The sequence below is a fragment of the Octopus sinensis genome, linkage group LG3, assembly GCF_006345805.1.
Source record: "Octopus sinensis linkage group LG3, ASM634580v1, whole genome shotgun sequence".
Classification (NCBI taxonomy): Eukaryota; Metazoa; Mollusca; class Cephalopoda; order Octopoda; family Octopodidae; genus Octopus; species Octopus sinensis.
This window is the reverse complement of record NC_042999.1, coordinates 25098431-25107432: the sequence shown is the minus strand read 5'-3', so window position 1 is coordinate 25107432 and position 9002 is coordinate 25098431.

The following is a 9002-nucleotide window of genomic DNA, read 5'->3' as shown; positions in this document are numbered from 1 at the left end:
GTCACACTAAAAGAAAAGTACAATGTGGACAAATTCCACAAACAGGAAACATGCATTATCTCAAGGACCACAAACATGTGTATTGTATAAATGGACATTTCTAACGTCTATCAAGACATTTAAAACTGGTCAGAGTGAAAATAGTGAAATTTACTCAAGTATTTATTGAAGATAAATTGCCTTTTCTTTTCACTTTTGAAATTTCATTTACTTTAAATGATATTGAAAACCTTATGTTTTCAAATTTTTCAAGCTCCATACATGTGTCTACAGTCGATGAAGCCATATCTGTCCTTAGAAATGGCGACAATACTCGAAATGTTGAAAAATGGACATTTGAGTTTGTGAAAAGTCTTGACATGATAGAGCAAGATGGATTTCATTTTTGAAATCAGCACCCCCAAAATCACAGGTAAACATGTCTCCAGCACAAGACAACAAAAACCATGCTCCACAATATAATCAAAATAGTCTATCTTGGACCAATAACTGAATACTAATTCTCACTTTGAAGAGTATGCGTTTGCAATCCAGGAACAGGAAATAGCAACCGAATATCTGATGCAAAAAAAAAAAGATAGAGACGCAAGAAAATCACCAAAATGTAATTATTGATGTAGATTTGTGGAGCTAACATCGATGATATCACGCAAATCATAAGCAGTTGTCCGAAAAAAATCATTGCGTTATTATCTACCTGACATGACATTGTAGCTAAGACACTGTACAATGGGATCTGTTGGGTCGATAATATAGGGGCCAAAGGGACAAGAATCAACAGTGTGGTACAGGCCATAGCCAGTGAAATCTCAGTAACATTCAAATATAATAGACCAGATACGAGTGATTAGGCACAGAGAAGAGTAACTAAGTTGCGAAAATCAGTGCCCAGCAGATGATAACATTAATCTAAAGTTCGGCGAAAAAGAAAATACCTATTTCTTTATTACCCACAAGGGGCTAAACATAGAGGGGACAAACAAGGACAGACATGGGTATTAAGTCGATTACATCGACCCGAGTGCGTAACTAGTACGTAATTTATCGACCCCGAAAGGATGAAAGGCAAAGTCAACCTCGGCGGAATTTGAACTCACAACGTAACGGCAGATGAAATACCGCTAAGCATTTCGCCCGACGTGCTAACGTTTCTGCCAGCTCGTCATCTTCAAGCTTCATACATGTGTCTACAGTCGATGAAGCCATATATGCCCTTTCTGCAATGATTGTTTTTTCGGACAACTGCTTATAATTTGTGTGATATCGTCAGTATTAACTCCACAAATACCTACGTTGAACTATTCAGAAATTTACAGTTACTCAATCCGGTTTATATTCGTTATTTTTGGAGCCTCAGCACCAATCAGGAGAAATACATAAATTAAACAAAGCTTACAAGTCTGCAACATACACTGACACAAAATATTGCACACATGCACAGAAACATGCACCAATACCTTGATGTTGTTTAAAATTCCAATGAAGGAACCTTAGACCTAAGTTAGAAACTGACTCCAGCGGTAAGAAATTTAGAAATTATGCTGAATAATACATATATACATATATATACATATATACATATATATACATGCATTTATATATGCATATACATATATACATATATATACATATATACATGCATTTATATACATACATATATATATACATGCATTTATATACATTTATACATATATATATACATGCATTTATATATGCATGTATATATATGTGTATATGTGTGTATATGTGTGTATATGTGTGCATGTGTTAGTGCATACATATATATATATATATATATAGGTATGTATATATGTATGTAAATGTGTATATATATACTTATATATATTATACTATACTATACATATATATATACAAAAATAATATATATGCATATGCATATGAAATTATACATGCATGTGTGTGTGTGTGTGTGTTTGTGTGTGTGTGTGTGTGTGTGTGTGCGCGCGCGTCACTCTGTATGTGGAACTATATTGCTTAATCGGTATGCATTCTTTGATTTACCTTTTATTGCAAAGCTCCATTTGTTTACCTTCATAATTGACAACTTTTTAAAGCATTGTTTATTGTTCCAAGTATTTGGGAAAATATACCTGGCATTGATTATTACTTTTCTGGGGCTACGCCGTTATTTCAGCGATTCTGTATCGACTAAGGGACACTATTATATATTATATGGCTTCTGATCTACTCTGCACTATTGTACTCCACATTTATGTGTAAAATATTGGCAGGTGTCTATAATGTATTTAGTTTGGCTTTGATGTATGAATAGAAAATATGTATGGAGGAAACCAGAATCTACTGAAAGATTCATAGCAATGGCTTCCTGTTACTGTAGGAGATTTAAAGAAGTGGTTTATGATCAGAGATTATGGCAAAGTGTTTAACATGGTGATAACTGTGGAGAGCGTCTCATACGCCCACACAACTCCGAAAGCATCTCTTTTTGTCTGTTTCTGTTTTTATTTAGTTTTCGATAATGTTCTAGGATCAATTCGGGAAAGTGGTAATATTTGATGCTATATTTTTTTTTATTGCTATATTCCATCAAAATTGCAACTCGATTGAGTTAGCAGAAATCACTATTTTACATACTGTTCTGATGTTGAAATGTGTAACAAGTGTTTGTGTTGGGAATGGTTCCCTCAAATGACTGGATATTCTTTTATGACAATCACTCCACCTTCCTTTGGATATCGGCTTCTGATCAAAGCAAAACGATAAATAATAGCGGAGAAATTAATCTCCTTGGAAAATATTGCTTTTAATCTTGTTCTCAGACAACCATTTCAGAGCATATGTCAATTAGACTAACCAGAACCCCATACTTACATGAGAGGCGCAGAATACAAAAAGTGGATATGGGTATCATGTCTATGATTTTTATTAGTCGATGTGTTATATTTTATGGTCCATTCTATTTTTCACATTCTTGAAATACCATTTTGTTACCTTTTATCATGTATTGCCTTCATTCATGCCTTTTTTTATTTGTTTCTCAGGAAATAGACGCTTCACCACATACAGAAAAGCAAATAATCAGATATGAAACTTGTCATTTGTTAACGCGCGTTGAACCTGCAATTATTTATTTCCTTTCTTTTCATTTAAAGGTATTTCGTTATTTTGTCATCTATGTTGATGCATTTACTGTTGGGAACTGGCCAATGTCTAGCAGTAACCAGTGATATATTTATAAAAACACTTCCAGAAATCTTTCTATATTAAGTATTATAACGTCCAGAAATTCCTGGTCTGGCGCTGTTACTGAGTTCCTGAGAAATTACACCAGCACAACAGTATGGTGAAGTCCATTGGACTGTCTTCCATTAACTGAGAGATATGGGCAATGGTGTTAATTGCGTACTATCGAACAGTCCTATTATCAAAGGGTCTTTCGTTTTTATGATGAAGAATTAGTAATTATTATTTCGGAAAACTCTTTTTAAGAAATACCAAACCTCACTCCTCTCAGCTACCCATATCATATTATATCAATTTTAGTAACAGGCTTTGACTTGTTTCAATTATTTAATTACTTGTTTATTTGTTTATTTAACACCGTTTGAAGCCATCATTATTTCCCATGAATTACGGTTTTATTCCTTTTTGTTTTGCCCGTTCACACAGCTGACATTCACTTATATGTCGTTGGCATTTTGTAATTAAAAAAGCAAGATTACTCCCAGCTCATCTCGTTAACACTTCGTATTGGTATCATCTGCAAACTGCGACGTTCAGAACACAAACACCTGACTGCAAGAACTATCGCACCTTCATTCATTTCTTTCTGGTAATTGAGACCTCACAACTGTATTTTCATCTTCATATCCTGACGATCGGAGAACAAAAAAAAACGTTTCTTGATGTGTGCGCTTGCGATGGTAGACACACCTGACTTGATTGTTAATCAATTATCTCCCCAGCAATACTAATTATTGTGATTTAAATAGGGAATACTATGAACTTATTCTGGATGAAGCGAAGATTCAATGAAGGAAGATTTCAGTATATCTTTCGCAAATAAACACGCAGGCATACACATATACGCTCATGAATACATACTTGTGTATGTGTGCATAATTCTCTGGAGCTTCTACAGGACTAGAACTGTTTCATTCAGATGAAATCATCAGGAAGCATTTGAATGAAACAGTTCTAGTCCTGTAGAAGCTCCTTCTATAAAATAAATTAATTTACTCTGCTATGTATTGAGTACCTTATTTACTGTGGTTAACCCCGACTCAACCCGGGACCTACATATATATATATATATATATTATATATATATATATATATACAAATACACACACACACGCACACACACACACACACCACACACACACACACACACACACACACACACACACACACACCACACACACACACACACACACACACAACACACACACACACACACATATATATATATATATATATATATATATATATATATACTACATATATATATGCATATATATAAACAGACAAGCAGGAAGTAAATAGACACCTTTAATTTTCAAAATCTTTTATTTAGTACGTAAAGCAAACAATTGAAATGTAATCGATAGGCAGGACTCCATTCTTTAGTATTTAGTTGACATTCCCTTTGCAGATTTAAAACCAGAAACTCTTTTTGGCATTGAACTGATGAGCTTTGTGATTGTCTCTTGTGGAATTTCTGCCCACTTTTCACGCAACAATCGAAACAATTCATCGGGTTTCTGTCAATGTTTTCGTATAGCTCTATCTAGTATGCCCCAAAGAGTTTCAATTGGGTTCGTGTCAGGAGATTGGCTCGGCCAAGGAAGCTTTTTGATCCCATTTTCAGTCAGCCACTGTTGATTCCTTTTCGCTGTCTGGTATAGAGCCCCATCTTCTATGAATAAAAAACTCATTTTTCGTTATGTTATCGTGTGAATACATTGGAAGTAGTCCTTGCTTAAGTATGTCGATGTATTTTTCAGAGTTTACGGTTCCAACACATTCGATAACCTCAGAACGGCCATTACTGGTGACAGCTCCCTATACCATTATAGACATGCCGCCATGTTTCACAGTTGGTTGGAGTCGTTTCAAATCAATTTCTTGATTGAGAAGCTTCCAGACCCAAACATGCCCGCTAACTGAAAATAATGCAAATCTGGAATCATCTGAGAAAATCACTCTATCCCATGACATTAATCACTCTATCCTATGATATTAATTGGTTGAAGGAGAGGTTTTCTTCTAGCTGCTCGTCCATAATACCCGAGCTTATGCAGATATGAAACAGACGTTCTTGGACTAACTTCTAGCTGTCTTGCAATGTCAGAAGCCTTCGAACGGAGCTCGTTTTCCACTCAAACAGCGAAGCTTCCTTTCCGGGGTCCCAGGACGGCCGGGACGAGAATTTGTTGATACTTTTCCTTGGCTTTTGAATTGCACTATATTTCTATTAACAGTAGCAAGAGGAATTTGAAGATCTTCGGCAATTTTTCGCTGGCTAAGACCAGCTTCAGATTGCCCAACAATATGATTTATTTGAAAATCTCACAGTTCTGCTGAATTTTTTGTGCATGGCATGGTTAATCTTCGCAAATGTTTAATATAATGGCACCTGCAATGAAAAAGAATAATTACATTGTAAATTCTACAACGCTGAAAACATATTAAGACACTTAGATCAGAAATTTTGAAAATTAATGGTGTCTCTATACTTTCTGCATCTCTGTGTATATGTATATACATACGTACATATATTCTTGTACAAACACAGACACGCATATTTATACATCAATATTATATTCTATACATATATGCATAAGCATAAGCACGCACAGATATGCATATAGTCGTACATACACACATACACACGTATACTTAAATGCATACACAAACATATAAACATGAATACACACGCGCATGCATGCACACGTACAGACATACAAACAGTCACACACACATATATATATATATATATATATATATATATATACATGCATGCACACATACATAGATATCTACATACATTACATATATATACATACATATATATATGTATTTGTTTTCCTCTAGTTTCAGCTCAGAGCTGCGGCCATGCTGATGCACTGTCGTATATATATATATATATTTTATTTATTTATTTTTTATTTTATCTAGTTTCAGCTCACGAGCTGTGGCCATGCTGGGGTACCGCCATTTAAAATGCGAGACATATATATATATATGTGTGAGTGTGTATATATATATATATATATATATATATATATATAATACGTGCATGCACACATACATAGATATATACATACATACATTACATATATATAGATACATAGATATAGATGTGTGTGTATATATATATATATATATATATATATATATATATATAATATAATATATGTATGTATATACCCTAGCGATTGCAGGTTATCTTAATAATTATATTTTAACTAAACTAATTCAGATTTTTATTTATTCATATTTTTTACCCTTATATAACCAACATTATTAATAGTTTTTCTTTTCTCATATTCTATTTTCAAAGAAAAAAGAAGAATGGTCACAACATAACAAATGAATTATTTCCTCTCCATTTCTCAGCGCACCTGCTAATTGTTCTACGGATTCTTTATCGCTAAAGTAAAGAAAACGACAGCCTTAATGCATTTTGCATCTTCTGGCGTATATTGCTTCTGTTCTTGTTGATGTTACAGTTGTTGTTGTTGTTGTTGTTTTCTATCTTTATTAGGGTGTTCTATCCTTGAGAGATAATAAAATTTACTTTTGGTGGATTTGAGAGATAATGAAATTAAATGAGAAATACTTTAACAAGACAAATATTGACATTCTGACATTTTGAATTATCTCCAGAAATAGAAAAGATATTAGCAGCAGTGAGTTATCATTGATCTTGTTAGGTCTCTCTTACCCTTAAGGTTGACAAAAATGTGTTTATTAAAAATACCTCGAGTGTGTGTATACAGGTATACCTGTATTCATAGAGTACACATGCATGCATGAATCCATACATGCATAAAATGCATGAAAATCTACAGATTCACGGAAACAACCATATGCATATAAATAAATATATGAACAGATACATACATAATACATACATACATGCATACATATAAGCATGCATGCATACATACATACACACACATACATGCATACTTACATACATACATACACACACGCACATACATATATACATACATATATATTATATATATACATACATACGCAGATACATACATACATACATACATACATACATACATGCATGCATACATTCATATATACATACAACACACATACATACATACATACATACATGCATACATTCATATATACATACAACATACATACATACATACATACATACAACATACATACATACATGCATACATTCATATATACATACAACATACATACATACATACATACATACATACATACATGCATACATTCATACATACATACATACAACATACATGCATTCATACAAGCATGAGTACCTAGGTACGGGCTCTAAATTACAATGCTGAGACTTTGCTTCTGAGTTAAAGAATAGCTAATCCTCTACTGGTAATAAATTTGAAAAATAAGCAAGGTCTTCCGTCCATCCATACGTACATACATACATACATGCATGCACACATACATACATACTTACATACATACATTCTTATATACATACAAACATACATGCATACATACATACATACATACATACATACATGCATGCATGCATACATACATACATACATACATACATACATACATACATACATACATACATACATACATACATACATACATACGTACATTCGTACCTACCTACCTACCTACAAACATACATATATGATGAGATCTGAGACATTGATGTGAATACCCGAAAAATACTAACACGCGCACGTAATTTCCACATACACGGGGGCGTAGACAACCTCTACCTAAAACGTAAAGAAAGCAACAGAAGCTTAACATCGATCCAAAATGCCTTTGAATGTCGCATCATATCCTTTCGGCAACATCTTTTAACCACCAACGTTGAAGTGCATCCCTCGACTAAGTTTGCATGCCTGAGGCTGAGAACATCATAAGACTTTGAAGGCAGATCCTTGAGCCACATCCCTTGGCTGATAACCTAGAATGCATGACCAAAGAAGTCGCACAACTCTACCGCAACATACCATCAGATGGAAGGATGAGCTTATATGAGCAGAAGTCTTTGCATGCATATGTTAGTAGAAAGCTGCGAGATGATAGTAACATCGGTCATCAAAGCAGTCTATTATGGACGAATGACCGGATTACTACCTCACGCTTTGAAGGGTATGCTTGTTGCAATCCAGTAACAGGTAATATCAACCAAATACCTGATTCACCAAAAGGATAGAGATGCGGGAAATGTAGTAAAATGTAACAACCGATGCAGACTTTGTGAGGTTAACACCGAAGATATCACCCGCATCATAAGCAGTTGTCCGAAAATGTGATCGCGATATTATCTACCGATGAGACATGCTGTTGTAGTTAGGACACTCTATAATGAAATCCGTCGGAAGGATAATCCCGAGGACAAAGAAATAAAACCCCACAATATGGTAGAAGCCATAGCCACTCATAATAAAAAGGAATACTGGTGGAATGTACCAGGTCTTCACTGGTACATTCCTCCAGTAAGGAATACTGGTGGAATGTACCAGTGAAGACCTCAATAAAATGTGAGCACAACAGACCTGATATAGTGATTTGGGATAGAGAAGAGAAACTGTGCACAGGTGTGGAAATTAGCTGCCCTGCGGATGTTAACATCAAGCTGAAGATCAATGAAAAAAGAACACCTATGCTGAACTATTGAGAAATCTGCAATTACTCTAGCTGATTACAAGTTCAGTTTATACCTTTAATTATTGGGGCCTTGGGATATGTAATACATTGCCTAAATATCAATCTTGAGAAATTAGGCTTCTCAAAACCAGAAAGGAGAA